Here is a 21,746-nt window from a genome sequence, read left to right on the forward strand (position 1 = left end):
GATACGCTATCTCTTGGCTCTTGGCATTTTCTCTGGCTGTTTTCCATGCCTCTCACACTTTCCCTCCTCTGTTCCAACTACTGACCTTCCTGGCTTCATTTAAATCCCAACTAAAATTTTATCTTTTCCAAGACCCCTTTCCAAAACCTTCTTAATCCCAGTACCCTCCATCTGTGAATTATTTCCTATTTATCCTTTATATAGCTTATTTTTACATATTGGGGAAGCTAGGTAGTGCAGTGGATAGAGCACCAGTGCAGGAGTCAGGAAGACCTGAGTTCAAATCTCACCTCAGACACTTGACACTCACTAGCTGTGTGACCTTGGGCAAGTCACTTAACCCCAATTGCCTCATCCTGGGTCATCTCCAGTCATCCTGATGAATATCTGGTCCCTAGACTCAGAGGGCTCTGGAGGAGAAATGAGGCTGGTGGCCTGCACAGCCCTCTTTCACTCAAACAAAGTCAAGTGCAAGTCACATTGTCATTTCTCTGATGGAGTGGTCTTCTTCAGGGAGTGAAGGATGAATACATACACACCCATCTACATGGTAATGACAACATCTTGTTTGTTTCTGAATGCCCTTCTCATCATTGTGTTTTTGTGATATTTTCTGGATTTTGTTGCAGTTATTTTAAAAAATATAGTTGAAGTGTGATATTGCTTCCTATCTGCTTTTTTTCTTTTTCTTTTAACCTGCTGCAATTCATAGCCTTTCCCAATTTTCTTTGTATCCATTTGTGTCATTTTGTTGTGGATTAATAGCATTCAATTAAATTAATTTACCACATTCTGTCCAGTTGTTCTCTAATCACTATTCCTATAGATTGTTTCCTGTTTTTTGCTATTGTGCATTATATTTTTCTGAATATTTTCATGTAGACATCTTACTTTTTCCTTCCAATAACAACCTTCGGGCATAGTCCTACTCTGGGTAAAAGTGTATAAACAACTTTGTGTATTGCCAAATGGCCTTCTAAAAAGAATGAAATAATTCACAGTTCCACCAGCAATGGAATAGATAGTGTGCCTGTTCCTCTGTGTTCGCACTAACAATAAATATAGTTACTTTTAGTTAATATTTATTTTTTAAATTAATTAATCAATTATATTAAAAATAAAAATTAATATTATTTAACTAATGGTTAAATACTAAAGATTTAAAAATTTTAAGTTGCATTTTACCAGTTAATGGCAATAAATGGCAATATATTTTAGAGATATTATTAGTTAATTTGTACTTTTTTTAGGTGGGTTTCACCAGTGAGGAACTTAGTAACTGTTTGCTGAATTAAATTTGTTAGTGTTCATTTTGATTTCTCTTTTTGAGAACTATTTTGTAATGTTTGATGATTTACTCATTAGGAAATGGGTCTTACTTCTCTATTTTTGTTAATTTTTGATGTTGGATATTAGTATTTTGTCAGGAATAATTATTGCTGAGTTTTGTTTTTACAACGTTTCGTTCATTTATATTCCAGAATACTTTTTGCTAAAACCTTGTTTAGTTTTTATAGACAAGACCCATCTACTTGTCTCCTATTTCTTCTTTGTATTAAATAGTTAAGAATTTTTCTTCTTTACACAAATTACAATAGTTATTCTATTTTCTTATTAATTATTAATGATTTTACAGGTATATAGCAGTTTCTCCCTGCCTTTCTTGCCCTGACTCTGCTTTCTGGCCTTCCCATGAGACTCCCAATTCAATTGCTGCTCACAGTAGACATTTAGCTCAGTTCTGTGTCTCCATGCTGACCTCCTTGTTACATGCCTGTGAAACATGGACAGTCTACCAGCATCATGCCAGGAAACTGAATCACTTCTATTTAAATTATCTTGGGAAGATTCTGAAGATCACCTGGCAGGATAAGGTCCCAGACACTGAGGTCCTTGCTCAAACTGAACTGCCAAGCATTCAAACTGTACTTCAGAGAGTGCAACTCCTATGGGCTGGCCATGTTGTTCGAAAGCCAAATGTATGCTTGCCAAAAAGACTATTTTATGGAGAACTTGCATGGTGGTCAGAAGAAGTGAAACAAGGACACTCTCAAGAACTTTGCATTTGGTTGTGTGACATGGGAGACACTGACACAGGACTGTTCAGCATGGCATGCCCACATCAGAAAAGGTGCTGTGCTCTATGAGCAAAATAGAATTGAAATAGCACAAAGGAAATGTAGGATGCGCAAATTTGGAGTATCCACCCCAAATGTTCACATGGCCTAGCTGTGCCCAATCTGTGCTAAGCATTCTGAACTCCAAGCTCATATTGGTCTGATCAACCACAGTCGGACACACTGAAACTTGACTTTATCATGGTGATGTCATTTTGGTCCTCTTCCAAAAGGAAGGACAACAACCACCACCACATTCTCCTTTGTATTATGTTATGTGTAGACATCCTTTATCTCCACGGTTGAATTTTGAATTGCTTAAGAGTAGGGCCCTTATTGTATTTATCTTTATAGCAACGAACACAGTATTATGAACACAAAAGGAATTTCATAATTGTAGAATAATTATGTTGAGCTGATGGTTATTTAAGATGGGTATTATAAATTTGTGTCTCTAATTGGGACTGATTGACCTAGTGATTGTTTTGGAAAGAGTATTGGAGACAGTCATCTGGTCTAGTTTTGAGTTCTGGCGTGCTTACCATAAACGTGCTCTTCATTACTCAAGGAGCTCAAACTGTTCAGTCCCATCATTTCACAAATAAGAAAACTAAGATATTAAATGTCTTGTTAAATCATACAAGCAACAAGTATCAGAGGTAGATTTTGAACCCATGTTCTTTGTCCCAGAATCAGTGTTCTTTCTGATGGGATCAGGGAACCATAATGTTGAGGTCTGGAGTGCTTGGGACCCTAAAATACCAACACAGTGGGTCCTGCTGAATGAATTTAACTCATCTTCTTTCAGCCAAAGTAAAACAAAGTTTATTAAAGATTCATCATATTGGGTTGACTCTTAAGAAGCCTAACTATTTGTGACATATTGACAAGCAGGCCAGATAGAATCTCAGCTAGACAGAATCAGAACTGGATTGAATCTGAGCATCTTCATAGAGGTGAGATGGAATTTACATAAAGAAAGGCTGTGGGAGTGATCTGGGGGTGGTCTAGTAGTCTGGGAGGAGGGGTCTAAGGAGGATCTGGATGGGACTGGGGTAACTAGTGATATAATCAAGGGTGGGAAACAGCTGAAGGCAATTGGGAGGTATCAGACAATGAAGGGCTTGGGTGGGAAGTAATCAAGGATGGGAACCAACAGACAATGGAGGGTCAGGCTAGGTTAAGGGTAACAGACTTGGGTATGAAAAACCAGATTAAGTTGGAATATTCAAGAAGAGTTCAAGGAGGTTCCCAGAGTCTGTACCCATCATTTATATTGTACCATTCTGTTTCTTATTTCTGACCAAAAATCAACTCTGTAACATTTCCAGTGAGTGGTGATCCAATCTCAGCTTGTAGACCTAGTTAGAGGGAACCACTACATCATGAGGCAGTTCAGTCCACTTTTTTGTAGCTCTAATTGTTAGAAAATTTTTCCAGTAGAGTAAATCTAAACTCTCCTCTACACAAAATTCCTTCAACTCTTAAAGTGCAACTATTACTATATCTTGTCCCTACCAACCTCTTTTCAAGGCTAAAATCTTTTAACTTCTACTTCTAAAATCTTTGACCTTCTATTTTCTATGTTCTTTCTTTCCTTCCTTCTTTCTTTCTTTCCTTCCTTTCTTTCTCTCTCCCTCTCTCTTTCCTTCCCTCCATCCTTCCTTCCCTCCCTCCCTTCCTCCCTTCCTTCCTTCCTTCCTGCCTTCCTGCCTTCTTGCCTTCCTGTCTTCCTTCCTCCCTTCTTTCCTTCCTCTCTCTGTCTTCCTTCTCTCTCTTTCTCCCCTTGAAAAAAAAAAGACCCTTCTTTACCACCCTAGTTAAACTCATTCTCCAACTTGTTAAAATGTGGCACCCAAACTGAATACAATACTCAAGACAGAGAATATCATGCAAAAAATTTCATGGCTATTCGGGATTAGGACTACACTAGGTTGTTGTGAGCATATTATGTGTCTGTCCATCCATCTAGCCTCCATATATCTATCTACCTATCACCTCATCACCAGAGATATTTGATCAAAAGCTGAATGACCACTTGTTGAGGGTGATATAGAGGTGAACTCTAAGGTTTCTTCTAACTCTAAGATTTAACAATTTTAATTCACTTTAATTAAACAAATCTTTATCTGATGCCCAAAAGACAGAATAGTCTTTTAGGTACTGGTGTGGTTTTCAAAGATCACGGAGCTTACCATTTAGTAGGGGTATTTTGAGATTGTAATTTTAATGTAAGGTTAAAGGGGGAGAGGAAGAGTTAAAATCTTGCCTGCCCATTAATTAAAAGGACTCAATACCTTTTGTTAATTTCTATTGAGGCACTAGATCAGAGGGTTGTGCCCTCCAGCTCTGAAAATTATATAAATAGTCTGAGGTGAGGTTTTACTTTGGGGCTTGCTCCTTGGAAGTGTTTGTTTGGTCAGAGGGGATCCTGAGTAGCCAATAAAGAGATCCCCATTTGAAAATCCAGATGTGGGTGTTTCTCTCTCTGGTAACTATGTATGTATGTAGTGGTCAGACAGTTGGATTGGTCTGTTGACCACTGGTGCATGTGTTTCTTATGGTTAGACAGTTGGAAGCCCTGTCTGTTGGTCTTTATTTCTCTGCTTGTATTTTCTCTGTTGGTATGTGTGTTTGATTAAAGTGATTGTTGGCCCCTCAAAAGTTGCTTTCCTTTTAGAAAAGCAGATCTAAGAACCTGTACAGCAGGCCCTTTTATGTATGCCAGGGTCTTTGCTGTTACAGAGATATACTTAAAAATTTATAGTACAAAAACAAAGGGAGAAACTCTTAAGAAAGATGAAATGTGCTATGCTTCTAGGATCATGTGTAGACAAATGTCTGGTGACTATAGAATTAGACATGAAGAAGTATGCCATTATTGTTATTCAAGGGGTGATCATCAGGTCCTGGGAAAATTAGCTCTCCCTGCCCATATTCCCACAAGATGAAATTGTGTCAGTAAGCCAACTTATTAATTTACAATGAACAATAGGACTTCCAGGAGGGCCAATATGCTTGCACTGGTCACTCAATGCATTCTTTTCCCTGTAGAGAAACCTACTTGGAAAAATGAATTAAAAACAGATGGCTACTTGACAAAGATGGAGCCAGAACTAAGGGAATTAGATCAATTCAGGGAATGGGAGGCAGCATGGTATGGGGGAGAAACACAGGACTTGGATTCAGAGAAGTGAAAGAGGATGGAATTTGAAGTCAAAAGACCCTAGGTCCAAATTTCTGTGTTTCTACTACCTGCTTCTATAACCTTGAACACATCATTAACACTCTATCCCTTCTTTTCATTAGCTGTGGAATGAGGCAGTTGGCTGAGATGATCTTCCAGGTCCCTTAAATCTCTAAATTTCTGATAAATTTCATCAAGCTTGGTAATGTTATTAAAATAGACATATAGATACCAACCTCACTGGATATTACCTCACATTTTTAGAAGGCTTTACAATTTCCAAAGGGTCTTTACATTCTATTCCAATTAGCTGGGTTCACAGTAACCTTCCTGAGGTCGATTATATAGAAGAGGAACTTTAGCTCAGAGAGGTCTTTTGTCAAAAAAACTGACTATTAAAAGATTTATGAATTTAGAATGTTGTAACTGGGTGGCAACTTAGAGATCATCCAGAAGTAGCACAGGAGGCAGAGTTTTGAAGAAGGGTTGTGACTTGCCAGTTAATTAGGGTCAGAGAAGCCCTAAATGCTCTTTCTACCATTGCGGAGAAACTATACTGTGTAACGTTAAGATTGCTGAACTTGAGTCAGGACTTAGTTCCTGAGGCTCTTTGTGACTGTGGAGAAATCAGTACCTAATTTCTCTAAGTGTTATGGAGTAGAGGAAGAGGGAATGATAGTATCTACAATCCATATCACAATGGTAATAATCAAAAGGACAAAATCATCAAAGTATCCTGCAAATCTTTAAAGATTTGGAAATATGGTGAGAGGCTGTTATGACTGGAGTATGCAGGTCTATCATTTAAAACCTTTCACCACCTGGCCCCTTCCTACCTTTCCAATCTTCTCACACCTTCTCCTTTATCCATAGGTAATCTATGATACACAAAGAATTGTTTCTTCTTGTTTCTTAGATGGGGCACTTTATCTCCAGTCTGTGCCTTTCCATAGGCTGTCCCTCATACTTAGAATGCTTTTCATCCTCATCTTGCCTCCTGGGTTCCCTGGCATCCTTCAATACTGAGTTCAAAATTCCCTCTTCGACAAGAAGTCTTTCCTGATATCTTCTACTTCTAGCGCCTTCTTTCTGAGATTAGCTCTGATTTACACTGTATTTTATATGTTGTCAACCTGAAAGTGTGGTCAAAGACGCAAACAGGCTTGGCAATATGTAAATTCATATTGTTTATTCCTTTAAAGTTAGTAGATACATGATCATGGAGCCAGAGGGAAACTTCTGACTGTCTGATACAAGAATGACTAGGCTTAAATCTGTTTTAGGACAATCCCAGGATGTCTGTGTCCCTCAGATTTATGGTCTTCATATGTGTTTAACTTACCATGAGAAAGGAATTTTCATAATTGAATAAGTTGTAAATACAATAAGATAAGAGAGTTGACAAAGTTTCAATTGAAATTACAATCCAGGATATTTGTGTTTTCTTTACCATTAACATGCCATAAGATAGTATATGGCCACAAAATATTAAGATATGGAAAATGGTCCATTATTCAAGATAGTGGCTCTGGTTAAGAGTCTCATAAAGAATGCTAAGTTAGTGCTATCTGGCCTTGTTGACAAAGGAAGAGCTATTCTCTGAGTTTACTTCAGAGAACAAAGAGGCTGTTAGGTCCAGGCTCTTCTTCTGATTGATTAATTCAGGCGCTGGCCCTTATTGAAGTCCAAAATGATATTAAATGAATACCAATGTACATAGTTTGCATGTGGTCTCCTGCATTAGAATATGAACTCCTTGAGTACAAGTACCTAATTTTTGCCTTTCTTTGTATCTCATCCCCTCTAAGGGATGAGATAATAAAGTGTCTGGCATATAGTAAATGTTTAATAAATGATTGTCAATTTACTATTAACTAACTTTTGAGGTTGGATGATCACATCCTCTTCATCTGTAGTGAAATGAAAATACTGTGTATCCCTCAACATGGCCAAAGTAACAAGAACCTTTGTGTACTCTTGGCTTCATTTTTATTCAGTTACACCTACATGGATATATGTCCGTAGACATCTAGTCTCATCCAGGATAAGATAAGACTGCCTTTGGAACCTTGGTTTATGCATGGTCTAATTTCATGTAAAGTAATTAGCATTCCAAAGGCAGTTGCATCAAGCATCCAAAGGCATCAGCTAGGGATCCATTCTATCTCTGTACCTCTTATGTGTTAGGGGGATCAAATCCTACTGTGTAAGCAAATAAAAAATAACAGTTCCTCAATTATAGAGCTTGGCTTCCAAGCTTAGACTAGCAGTCACAGGTAAGATTTCCATTGTATTTAAAATAAGTATCTTTGTTAACAATATAGAACTTCTCTGGCTGATTTTCATCGTTTGTGATGTGCATAAATAATGAACTTTCTTTTGACCTGTAAGTCACATGTTTTGCCTGAAGCTCATGGTCAGCTTTATTCAGTCTCTAGGAAAAAAAAATTCAGGTTTACAGACAAACATATACTGTTAACAATTGGCTCTCCAGAAAAAAGAAAAGGACACATGACATGCTTTTAAGTTTAATCTGCATTGTTAACATAAACATTTTCTTCAGCACTTTCTTAAGTCTAAATAATTAATAAAATATTAAGTCAAGGCCTGATCTGTAACATTTACAAATTTCCAAAGTGTAAGTGCTCACATTGAAAATTTAACAATGAGCTCTCTTGAGCTGGTTAAAATTGATTCCAGCACAGGCAGCTCATAAGAGTAAATTTGGGTAACTGCAAGACACTTTTTCAGTGATTTTTCCATCTTTAATTTTCCTCTCTGAGAGGCAGTGTGGTGTAGCTGAAACAGCATTGACTGACTTTGGGATCAGAAGGCCTCTTCCTCCCTTCTTTCCCTTCCTATCTCCTGCACCCCAAACTGTGTTACTTTGGGCAAATCATTTCAGTGCTCTTAGTCACAATTTTTTCAATTGTAAAATGGGGTCAATAACATTTGTATTACCTTCAACTGAAGATTTTTGTACATTGTGAGGATTAAATAAAAATAGATAACATATGTAAGATACTTTGTAAATCTCAAAGTGCTAGAAAAATGTCAGCTGTTGTTGTTAATAACCTGAAAGTGCCACAGTAAAGTGAGCTGGGATTCTAATAAAGTGCTGGCTGTGAGTGAGAAGAGCTATACCTGGGGAGAGGAGGAGATGTTCATAAAGAGAGGTAGCAGTGTTGGCAAGAGAAGGGGGCTTCTGTTCTAGGCCTTTTCCTGCTGGAAGTGACCGTACATTTCCATACAAACGTTGTAGACTGATCAAAAGTTCTGAAATGTGTCACAAACAATCCACTGCACTCAGCACAGCTTTGGGCGTTAGTCTTCTTCAAACATGTTTTGTCATGGTGTGAACAGGCAATACGAAGTTTAAAGTATAGCCATTCTATGTTTGTTGCATCAGTACAAAAAACTAAGCCATGATTCTTTATTATTTCACCTTTGTCTCCTTACCACCTTGCAATTTTTTTAACCTGGATTTTTAAAAATATATACATATCTCTATATCTATTTCTATCTCTATACCTATTCATTCATATCTTTATCTATGTCCATGTCCCTCTCTCCCTCTCTTTCTCTCCATATTCATCTATCTCTATCTCTATCTCTATCCATCTCCATCTACATCTATATTAATATCCATCTATATCCATATTTGCAACTACATCTTATCCACATCCATCAATAACTATATCCCTTTGTAATGGAAATAATTATACTTTACTCCTGGTGATATGGTGAAGCTGTTTTGACAGAATAGATGGCAGGTGCTCATGGGTAGTCAGACATCACCCAGAGTCACCCCTGAAGCAATATTTACTGAGTAGAGGGCACTATCAAGACATAAAGAACCCCCTCCCCCAAGGTGCCCACAAAAATTTCATCTTTCACCCGCTTTTTGGAAATCAAGGCAATTATTTTTCATGACATGCAGGTGTACGTGCCTATGTCAGCATGAGGTTGGACCAGTTACACTCCTAGGTCTTAGTTTCCTTACCTGCAAAATGAGAATGTTAGACTAAAAGACCTCTGAGGTAACTTGAAATTCTGGGCTTATAATTCTCCGATTTGATTTGTAAGAGGTGAGAGAGCCAATATGAGGGTTAGTGCAAGAATGTCTGGAATTGGGAGTTAGGAGACCTGGGTTTGATTATAGCTCTTTCACTTTTAACCTGTGTCCCCAGCTTTGTATGGTGAATGCCAGAAATATTCTCTGTAAAATGAATACCAGATTTGGAGTCAGATGAGCAGAGTTTAAATCCCCAATCATTTATTTGCTAGATCTATGATTTTGAGCAAGGGGCTTAACCCTTCTCAGCTTCAATTTCCTCATCTGCAAAATGAGGGGGCTGGATCAGAAGACATGATCTCTAAGGTCCCTCCCAATTCTAGTTCCTCTGGGCAGAATTTCCATATTGAAGTCGTGGAAGAATTGAGGTGAGGCTAGGAAGAACTTTCAAAAACACCTTATTTTAGTCTCAGAATTTTCCTCTTCCATAGAAGAGGAAACCGAGGCTAGTCTCACCTGCCAAAGGCTATATAACCAGTAAGTGGAATCTTCTAACTTGAAGGTTCCTTTCACTGCTCCATGCCAGCATTATGCATCTTTGTTGTGACTTTTGCTAGGTATCGTTGAGAATTGCAGGAGCACAAGATTTAGAGGTCCAAGGTACTCATAATAGTTAATATTTATACAGCATTTACTGTGTGCCTGGAACTGTGCTGACCGCTTTACAGTTATTATCACATTGGATCTCACAACAACCTTTTGAGGTAGGTGCAATTATTACCTCCGTGTTACAGATTGCCAGGCCTAGAGGCCTGAGGGCTACCCGAGTCTTACCTTACCTGTCCCAGGTCTTCGGTTGGCCAAACCGGATAAAGGTATGAGAGAAGAGACTTTCCGGAGTCGAACAAGGGTTAGGCTTTATTCAGGGTCCTGGTTACATGTGCAGGGGGAACTCTTCCTTAGGAGGGAGAGAGAAATCTCCCAAGGAGGCAAAGATCTTACAGTAAGAGAATGAAAGCAGAAGTGGAAGTGGGGAGAGAGGGGGGAGGGAAGAGCGAAGAGAGGAAAAGGGAAGAGGCGCCTTCTGTCCTGTAAGGGCCCCTCCCACGCTAAGAGCGCCTTTAGGCTTTCCTGACCCTAATTAAGCTCTCCGGCGGCATAGTTTGCACCTGAATACCGTGCCTGTTAGATAACAATAGGTGTGCCCAGATCTGGGCCAGTCTCGAGGGCGGGGATGCCTCTCCCATCACGTTCTCATGGGAAGAGGCGGAAATACACGAGATAGCTCGGTCTCACTCCTCGATTCCCTGCTGTTTCCTGGGGGGCCTCATGAGAACTCTAAGATTTAGAAGTTCCCACCTTTACCCGCCCGAGACTGTCCACATGGAATTGAGCTTCCACCCCCAACAACAGATGAGGAAACGGAAGCAAACAGAGATTAAATGACTTGCCCAGGGTCACACTGCCAGTCTGAGACTGGATCTGAGCTCAGGACTTCTTGACTTCAGGTCAAGTGCTCTATCCACTGCCCACCAAGAGATTATATTGTTCTATCCCCTTGTTCATTTCATTTCAGTTCAGTTAATTCAATTCAATGTCTGTCGTAAGTATTTTTTAATTGCCTACTATGTGCCCAGCATTTTGTTTAAGTGCCTAGGATATGAAGAAAGGGAGAAGACAGTCATTGCTCTCAAGGAGCTCACATTCTAATGGGGGAGGCATGATACAAACAAAAATATACAAACAAGATATATAAGTATGTATGTATATATAGACATATATAATATATATTTAGAGAGAATTACAATATACAGGATAAATAGTTAATAATTAACAAAGGGAAAGCATTAAAATGAAAATGGGTTAAGAGAGGCTTCACATGAATTTTGTGGTTGGTTTTTGTCCTTCATTTTTGAGGAGGACCAATTATATCATGAGTGATATTTTGACTTGTGCGTGAATTGGATTTAAGTAAGGCAGAATTGCACAGTCATCAACCTCTCCCTTTCTTTCAGTCATCAAAGTCCAGTAGCAAGATAGAAGTCAGGACGACTGGCTATGGCTTGGGGTGAAATGGATAACCTGAAGTCTTAGATTTGTCTGACTAAGGTCTAATGGCTCTAGTGCTCCTGCATTAGCTGCCTCCATGGCCACTGGAACAAATAGTTCTCATCTGTCCCTTCTACTGGGGAAGTCTTCACGTGCTTGGGATAGCCATCCCTAACTCACCAACAGGTTTGAGGCCTGTTGGTTTCTGTCACCCTGGTTTAGCCCATCTTTGGAGAGAGTTTTACCAGAGTTTAGTTGCTTACTTGTTACAGTTTTTTGAGCTACAGAAAGCCAAAAAGTGGGGATAAGCATTACATGACTACATACTATGGTCCTGTGCTAGGCACTGGGGATGAAAATGCAAAAAAACCCCCCTCAAACAAACCAAATAAAAAGACCTCCTGCCCTCAAGGAGATTACATTTTACTGATATTGGGACAATATCTATATAGAAAAGTAAACATTGACAAAGGAATTTGGGAAAATGGAGAGCACTAGTAACTGGGAGCTCCAAAAGGTCTCGTGTAGGAGGTAATTAGGGATTCAAAGAATCAAAAGAGAGGAAGAAATGCATTCTAGGCATAGGGTGCAGTCTATGCAAAGGCCTGGAGATGGGAAATATAATGCCATAGATGGCAAACAGAAAATTAATCAATTTAGCTAGAATGTAAAGTACATGAGGAGATGTTGTAGAGCTAGATTCTGGATTATAATTTCACAGTTAAAGAAATTTAGTTCTGGAGAGGAAAGTGGCTTGCCCAAAGTCATATATATAGTAAACGACAGGTCCCAGGATTTCAACCCAGGTTTTCTGTTTCCGAATCTAGTGTTCTTTTTACTCTGTCATGCTGAATCCTGATGCTTTGGGGGATTGAGACCTCAGGCTACCTTTGATTCTGGTTGTGAAGGAGTCTGAACTCCAGATAGCAGCCTGCTTATTCTCTTCTGTGGCTAAAGGATCTCCTTAAATAATTGAGGTGTGAGGAAAAAATGGATCGAAGCAGTGAAAGATACAGGAAAAGAAGGCCTGATGGGATGTGTGCCTACTGAGTGATTCAAAAATCTTATACAGGGGAAGTGAATAATGTCCTTGATAACAATTGGGAGTGTGATGCTTGGCTGGTGGGGGAAAGTATTGGCAGTGAGTATCCACAGGGATATGACAGCTGGAGGAAGGAGGGTGGGAGGAGAGTCTGATTAGAGCCAGGCGAGCCTGGAAAAGAAGGTCTGGGAATAATTTGGGAATCAATGGGCTGCCTTGGAAGCCAGCACGTGGGTGTGGTGCAAATTAGGAGGAGAGAAAGACACTTTTATTCTGCAGCTAAGTGCCCCACAGTAGTAATCTATTTGAGGGGAGGGGAAAAAGAGGGCTAAACACAGGGAAATTTGACTGATCAAGGCAGAAGACCATTCCATTGTTTCTCTGGGGGAAATAGCCAGTATACTTTAGCCCTCTTACTGGCCTCCAGCCCCGGAAGTCAAGCATGAACAAAACATGCTGGAGGATTTCATTTGCAGTTCTCTATGGGAAGACTTACAAAGCTCTCTTCTGCCCCCTCCTGGTTCCGTACTACATTTCTGCAATTGTTATCCCTATGTTGACCCAATAGTCTCAGAATCATAGATCTTGGAGATCTATAGGTTCATAGACCTAGAGGAGAAAGGCCAGCTAGTCCAACACCTCCTTTTCTAGTTGAGGAAACCGTGGCCCACAGTGACTTGTCCAAAGTCATATAGTTAGTGTCAGTGGAGGAATTTCAATCTGGCTGGAATCAGTTGCCTTTATACTATACCACTACAACTCTTCTGTTTCCAAAGATGGAAAATGTGATCCAGATTGCTGAAGTGATTTGTCTGAGGTCACACAGGGAGGGACTGAAATTAGAATTGAAGATTCTGACCCCAGGACTAGAAGTCATTCACCATACTTCAGAAAAAACAATGGACAACTTAAGAGAAAATTATTAAGTGAATTTTTCTAAACTATAAATAGAGGGAGCCTATTATTGTGGATACAGACATGATCTTAGAGATGGAAGCCCTAGGTTCAGATCCTACATATGACTTATGCAGACAAGGCAAGTCACAATCTCTTAGGTCTCTGGGAAACTCTCCAAAACTAAATTTCAAGAGAAGGTTCTGAACTACATTGATAGGGGAGTTTACTCATCCAGGCGTGCCATCTACAAGGGACATGACAGCTCCAATCTCCAATCTTATTAGTTTACAAACATTCAAATGACTGAGGTTTGCAAGCAATGAAATCATTGATCTTAATACCAATTGTAATATTTATTCTATGAAGAAAAGGTTTACCTGCCTCTGATCTTCATTAGCTTTTCAATTTATTCTATGCAAGGAAATCTTAGTGATATGAATATATGAAGAAGAAAGCACATCTGAACAGTAGAAATAGGTTTTTTTAAAATTAATGCATTTTTTTCTTTCAAGTGCATATAAAACTTTGAATTTAATACTTCAGTATATCAAGAATTAACTGCTAATGAAATGTTTCTAAGTAGAGGTTCTGCAGGGAATGCCTTAATAAATAGATAATTCAGTTTTAATAATATTTAATTGTGTACAGGAATGGATGTGCCCAAGTCTTTTAGTGCTTTCCCCTAGCCATCCTGTTTGCAGTTTTAGTTTGCTTAGTGACTTGAATTTTTTTGATACTAATTTGTAATCTTATAATTGTGGGAAACTATTCATGTGGAAACTCCCTCCAAATTTGCAAGGGTTTGTATTTTGTAGTCTTAGAGAGTTGCCTGGGGCACTGGAAGTGAAAATGAATTGCTTAGGGTTAAATAACCAGTACTTTATAGAGGCAGGACTTGAACCCATATCTGATGCCTGTTTCTATTGGCATAAGAGGTGACTGAAGTGGTGGGATTGTTGCTACACAATTTTTTTGTTTGCTGATGAGTGTGCACTCGGTGCAGCCTCTGAAGCTGAGATGCAACAAAGTATGGATCGATTCTCTACTGCTTGTGCTAATTTTGGCCTAATAATCAACACCAAGAAAACACAGGTGCTCTACCAGTCAGCACCACGTCACACATACATGGAACCACTGATTAGAACATACAGAGAAGTTTTGAATACCGTGGATAAGTTCACTTACCTTGGCAGTATTCTTTCCAGGGAGGTACATACTGATAATGAGGTTGACGAATGTATTGCCAGAGCTAGCTCAGTGTTTGGGAGGTTCTGAAGGAAAGTGTAGAAGAGAAGAAATATTAACTGACTACCAAACTGAAGGTCTACAGAGCTGTTGTGTTGACCTCATTGTTTTATGCCTGTGAAACCTGGACGGTATTCCAGTGCTATGCCAGGAAACTGAATTGCTTCCATTTGAATTGTCTTAGGAAGATTCTGAAGATCATGTGGCAGGATAAAGTACCAGATACCGAGGTCCTTTTTTACATGAAACTGCCAAACATTCGAACTCTGCTACAGAGAGTAAAACTCCAGTGGGCTGGCCACATTGTTTGAATGCCAAACATATATTTGCCTAAAAGACTATTTTACAGAGAACTCACACAAGGCAAGCACTCACATGGTGGTCAGAAAAAGCGATACAAGGACACTCTCCTGATCTTTCTTAAGAACTTTGGAATTGATTGCAAGACATGGTAGACACTGGCATAGGACTGCCCAGCATGGTGTGCTCTCATTAAAGAGACTGATGTGCTCTGTGAGCAAAGCAGAATTGAGGTAGTTGAAAAGAAACAGAAGATATGTGAATTTAGAGAATTCACCCCAAATGTTCACATGGACTGAGCTTTGGTGGAGCATTCCGAGCTTGTATTGGTTTGATCATCCAAAGACAGACACACTATAACTTGATTTTAACATGCTGATGTCATTTTGGTCCTCTTTGAGAACAAAATATGACAACCACGTGAATAATAAATATATTTTGGATTGAACTGAATCATGAAGTCATTTCTTCAAACACAGAATTAAAAGGGAGATTTCACCTCTGCTCAGGTGGAACAGTCTCACTTTTTGAATCAGCCTGAATGAGACTCTCCCATGTTCATCTGAACATCCCTTGTACCATCATGTGGTATGATGTAGTACAACAGTTTTCAAACTTTCAGGTATCAGGATCCTTATACACTTAAAAAATTGTTGAAGATTCAGGTTATATCTGTCCATTTTTACTCTCTTAAAATTAAAACATATTATTATGATGTTAGTTTTGACCTCACAGACTCCCTCAAAGACTCTAGAGCATCCCTAGGGGTTCCTAAACCACATTTTGAGAATTGCTTATGTAGTAGAGCAAGCATTGGATTTACAGTCAGAAAACCTAGGTTAAATTCTAGCTCTGCATTCTATTTGCTCTTTGACCTCCCTCTCCATAACTGCAAAAATATAGGGGCACATCAGCCAGGAACAGAGGCTGAGTTTGGGGAATTCATTTCCCTCTTGAACGTTTCAGGCTTTGCCACCATGCTTCAGCTGCTGTCTCACCTCTGAACCTCCCTCAATGCCTGGGGACCTCTTCATCCTGGAATATCCTCCACCATGCTTGCCCCATTTTCCCTCTGGTGATTTTTCACAGGGCCACCATTTTGGGCAGGAGGTTTGGCTGACCAATCTTCATTCCTCTTTGGGCTTTGCTTCTGACTTTCCAGATTTTTGCACCATGCTTTAGCTGTAGTCTGATCCTTAAGCTTTGCTCAGTACTTGGGATCTCCTCTATTTGGAACATTCATCAGACCCTGCAGCCATCTTACCTTAGAACACGTCTTGCGATGGTGGCCCCCTTCTCTCATTGATGAAAAGACTCCTGGGGCCTCCACTTTGGGTGAGGATGACCACATTTCAAACTTTGATTCCATTTCCCCCGCCCAGGTACCTTTCTCTCCCCTCACTACTTTTTAGCTCCTTCTGTATATTATCTTACTTGATTAGAACATAAGTTCCTCCAGGTCAGGAATTGTTATTCTTTTGGCTTATATCTGTCTCCCCATCACACAGAGCAAGTGCTTAAAAATGCTTGTTGCCAGCCTGCTTCTCCTTCCTCTCCTTCCCTCCTCCCCCCCCGCCAATCTTTCTAGCAAACACATAAAGACTGTTTCAGTAGATGAGTGGCTCACTTTGTCTAGGATGTATGATATAGGTAGAGGAATAGTGGGAGCTAAGACTGGAAAAATGACTTGGGGGCCAGAGCATGAAGTATCTTGAATGAGAAGCTCAAATATTTGAGTTCTATTTAGTAGGTAAAGCAATGTGTTGAGCCTAAGGCTTGCAAATCTAGTAATAGCATCATAGACTCAGAGCTTGAAGGGATCCTACAGTTCATTTGGTTTGACCTTTTTATTTTACAGATGAAGAAACTGAACCCCAGAGAGGTGATGAAGTGACTTACCAAAAGGGCCATATAGGTAGTAAAAGGCAGAGCTGGAATTCAAATTCAAGGCCTGTTATTCCAGCTTGAGCATTTTCTCCGCTATGCTATGCATCAATACACCTGGATGACTTGTTGTTCAGTCATGCCCGCCTCTTTGTGACCCCATTTGGGGTTTTCATGGCAGTGATAATGGAGTGGTGTGCCATTTCCTTCTCCAGATCATTTTATAGATGAAGAAACTGAGGCAAACAGGGTTAAGGGACTTGCTCAGAGTCACACAGCTAGTAAGTGTCTGAGACTAGGTTTGAACTCAGGAAGATGAATCTTTCTGACTCAAGCCTTGGCACTGTTTTTTTGAATACAAACTGATAGACATTCTCTTAGCTACTCTTTTCCCATGATTATATACACACTGCTTATTTATGACCTGAATAACCTTTTGTTTTTCTCTTTCCCCCTTTCCTCTCAGTTCTGTAGATGAGACTCTTTTCCACATGTTATTCAAACAAGGTAACCTCTGAGATCCCCTCCAGTTCTGAGATCTGAAGCCTCTCCTATGGACTTTCTAACACTAAGAGCTTTCTGAGATTCAGGTTAACTTCCTCAGGTGGTAGGAAAATGTCTTCCCTTAGAGGTCGTCAAGCAGAGAGGCTGGACCACAACTTGATGAACATGTTAGGGTGGGGGTCCTTTCTGTAGACTACATGGCTTCTGTGTGATTCTATGAACTAAGACTTAGAACCGACTGGGCCCTAAAAAGTGATTTCACAGAGGAACTTGCATTGTACAAAGACTTCAAGCTTTTTATCTTATTTATTAGTGTTTTGCTGCTTACAAAAGGGACACTGGATTTGTGGTCAGAAGACTTAGGGTCAGATCCTGACTTTTCAGTTGTATGACCTTGGGCAAATCACTTGATCTTTGTTTTCTCATCTGTAACATGGGGAATAGGACAGCTAGGTGATGTAGTAAAGTGCTGGGCCTGAATTCAAATATCACCACAGATACTTACTAGCTGTGTGACCCTAGTTGACACAGTTTCCTCATCTGTGAAATGAACTGGAGAAGGAAAAGGCAAACCACTCCAGTATCTTTGCCCAGAAAACGCCAGATGGGGCCACAAAGAGTCAGACATGATTGAAACCACTGAACAACAGTATGAGGAGTTGACTTACATGACCTCTAAGGTCCTTTCTAGCTCCAAGTCTTAAGACAGTTATGTTTTCCATGATCAAATGTTTTCAAGATAATACCTGCCCTAGGTCAGATGGTACAGGTATAAAACAAAGAGAACTTTCAAGTCAGACAGATTGAGAAAAAGCCCAAAGCAGCTTCTACTACATCCTCAGGGAGTGTCAGTGGCTTTAGGAACTTGGAAAGTTCATGAGGTGGAAGGTGCCCTTGGTATTTTCCCCAGATAAGAGGTTCCCTTTGATTTGCTATGGCTGCTTTAAAGTCTCCCCTCATTTCTGCAGTCACAACTCAGTAACTCCAGAGTTATCAAACCCCATCTCTAGGCAGGAGAATTAGAGCAGCCAACAAGAATGATTCATAGGAATTTTCTCAGGCTTTTATTCTGAAGTCGAGCTGAAGCTTGCTTTTATACAAGGTGCCCCTCTAACTAAATCTGACTAAATGGATAGCAGGGGAGTACTTGGCTCATTAAAGGAACATTATTAATTGCCTACAGATGGTGACTGGATGAAACAAGCCCAGTGTATTTGTAAATAGTGTGATCTCAAGCAATGGCCATTTCAATAGAGAGAGTTGCAAAGAACTTATTTTTTGCATTGCTAGTCTAAAGCTTTAGCTAGAGAAGCTTTCCATCCTGGACAATATTTTAGGACCTGCAGACTAAATCAATATAGTATTCATTGATGAGAGAAAAGGTATGGCATAGTGATGAGGAGATTTCTGGCATTTACTAGCTTGATGACCATGTATCTGTCAATTAACAGCTTATTCTCTAAGACTTTTAAGTTATATAGAGAAGAGTTAAAGGAGCTCCTACCACAGAGGTTCAAAATGATAGATCCTTAAAGTAGTGTCATCTTTAATGCTATATATTAGGGGAAGTAGCATGGTATGGTAAAAAGAATGACAGATATAGAGTTAGAAGATTCTGATTCAAATCCTGGTTCTGCTTCTTACTACTGCATGACCTTAGAAGAGTCTTTTAATTGCTTTGGGTTTATTTCCTTTTTGTAAAATAATGGAGTTGGACTGGATGAGGTTTTAAGTCCCAGCTCTAAATCCTGTGATTCCATGATCATGATGGCCTATTGTAGCGCCAATGTAATATTCACAGCACCTATGGCGGCCACGAATATGGTGGCACAGTTTTAAATTGAAATACCACAGACTCTCCACATGGAAGACAGAACCAAAACATTTATTTAAATACCATAAAGCCAAGTCCCAACATCATAAAGCCAAATTCATCGTAGTAACAAAGAAATCTATACACAATAACAATGCAAGGGGTGATACCATCCCTAAGCCTTCCCTGTGTTAGACTCCACAAACCACAAGCTCTCTCACTCACACTACCCAGCTGTCTTTTACTCTGATTACTCTCTGACTAACTTCCTCTCAGCTCTGCTCTAGCCCTGCATCTTCCTGTTCCACCCTTCCTGTTCTACCCTTCCTGCTCCACCCCTTCCTGTTCCATGTGACTTAAGCAGGTCACATGGGTCTATTAATGGATGGGAAAGATCTTCCCTTTAAGCAAAATTATATTAATAACAAGCAAAAATGCATTATCAATACACCTATTAGTTTCTATAAGAACATAACGAATAAACAAGACCTGGTCTGTAGCCATGAGGAGATCTGATGGTGGAACTGTAGGTACAGCATCAAATGAGAAAAAAAAATGAGGCTTTCCAGTCTGTTCAATTCACCCAATGACTTTTGCTTAAAAAAGAAAAGAAAAGAAGTCACAGTTTCCTCATCTGTAAAATGGCAAAGTCCTCTAATATATGATCCCTTAGAAGTCTCACAATAAGCCCATGAAGTAATGAAAGTAGGGGGTGGGGAGGAGAGGGAGATAAATCACTATTACTGCTATTTTACAGATGAAAACAATTTAACACAAATTATGCATGTGTTATCATGCAAAACATTTCCATATTAGTTATAAAAGAAAACACAGACAAAAAAACAAAACAAAAAACTCAAAACCCAAAGAAAAAAATTCAAAACAAAGTATACTTCTATCTGCATTTAGAGTCCAGTAATTGTTTCTTTGGAGGTGGATAGCATTTTTCATCATAAGTTCTTCTGAATTGCTTAGGAATTGATCAGTCCTTCGCTATTGCTGAGAATAGCTTAGTCATTCACAGTTGATCATTGTACAGTCCTGTTACTTTGTATACTGTTCTTCTGGTTCTGTTCACTTCAATTTGCATCAATTTGTGTAAGTCCTTCCAGGTTTTTCTGAATTCTGCTCCTCATTTCTTATAAGAGAGTAATATTCCATCACAATTATCTTATGCCAAAATGTGTTCATTTATTCTCCAATAATTCAATTCTCCAACTGTTTCCCTTAGTTTCCAACTCTTTGCAACCACAAAAAAGAGTTGCTATAAATATTTTTGTACATGGAGATCCTTTTCCTTTTCATTTCCTTTCTTAAAAATTTCCTGGGATGCAGACCTAGTAGTGTTATTGCTATGCCAAAGGGCATGCATGGTTTTATAGCCTTTTGGGCATAGTTCCAAACTGCTATCCAGAATGACTGGATCAGTTTACAACTTCACCAATAGCGCTTTAATGTCCCAATTTTCCCATATCCTCTCCTTTGTTTGTCATTTTCCTTTTTTGTCATTTTAGTCAATCTGATAGCTGTGTGGTGGTACCTTATAGTTGTTTTAATTTGCATTTCTCAATAGGGCTTTAGAGCATTTTTTTATATAACTATAGATAGTTTTGATTTCTTTGTCTAAAAACTGCCTTTTCCTTTGGCCATTTATCAACTGGGGGGATAACTTGTGTTATCATAAATTTAATTCAGGTCTCTATATTGGTAGGAAAAGAGGCCTTCCCAGAGAAACTTACTGTAAAATATTTTTCACAGTTAGTGATTACTGTGTATTTCCCTCTTTCTTATTTTTCCCTGTTTCTCTCTCTGTCTCTCATCAAAAGTTGTTTATTTGTTTTTATAGAAAGGAAATTTGCGAATATTTCATCAATTAGGAAATGAGGGTGTATTTTTATTTTGTTTTCATTCTTGCCCAGAAGTTCTCATTTAGTCATTTTCTCCTTGCTGTTTCCATGAGAAACAGCATGTTTCTTCCTGTTGGGATTTTAGAATAGAGATCAGCTAAAGGGACTGTTTTGTTCTTTAATGACTCATCATGTAGAACATCAGTCATGCCACTTAGAATGCATTGTATATATTCAATCACCAGAAAAAATAGCAGTTATATCAAGACATAAAAATGAGCTTCTCCAAGTTTGGTAACATTGACTAAAGACTAAATATGGCAAGATGGTACCAAGATAGCAGATTAGGGGTAGACATCCAGCTGACCTCTCTTGATATTCCCTTCCAAACAACTTTACAACAATGCTTTAAATGAAATTTTGGAACATCAGAGCCAGTGAAAGGCCAGGGTGGGGCATTTTTTCAGCCCAAAAAAACCCAAGAGGTCAGCAGGAGAAGTCTCTGGCAGCAGGGTGGGAGCCTGTCTGGAGCCCATATGTGAGGCAGCAGCAACAGCTGCAGCAGCAGTAGTTTTGAAGCCTGTCTGGAGCCCACATATGGGGCAATAGCAGCAACAGCAGTTTTGGATGCTTTCAGCCCAGAGACAGTAAGGGAATCAGACAACTGGTCAGAAACAAATTACAGGGGATTCCTTGCTGGCATTGTGTACAGTTTGATTGGCAATTCCTTTGTCATACAAATTTCTGTTTTGCAGTTCCAGGGTGGAGAAGAGGATGGGTGGTTCAGCACAAGGGAGCAAGTCACAGTACCAAAGTAGGTCATAGTACCAAAGCAGAGAGGAACAC

The sequence above is a fragment of the Notamacropus eugenii genome, chromosome 1 (assembly GCF_028372415.1).
Source record: "Notamacropus eugenii isolate mMacEug1 chromosome 1, mMacEug1.pri_v2, whole genome shotgun sequence".
NCBI lineage: Eukaryota > Metazoa > Chordata > Mammalia > Diprotodontia > Macropodidae > Notamacropus > Notamacropus eugenii.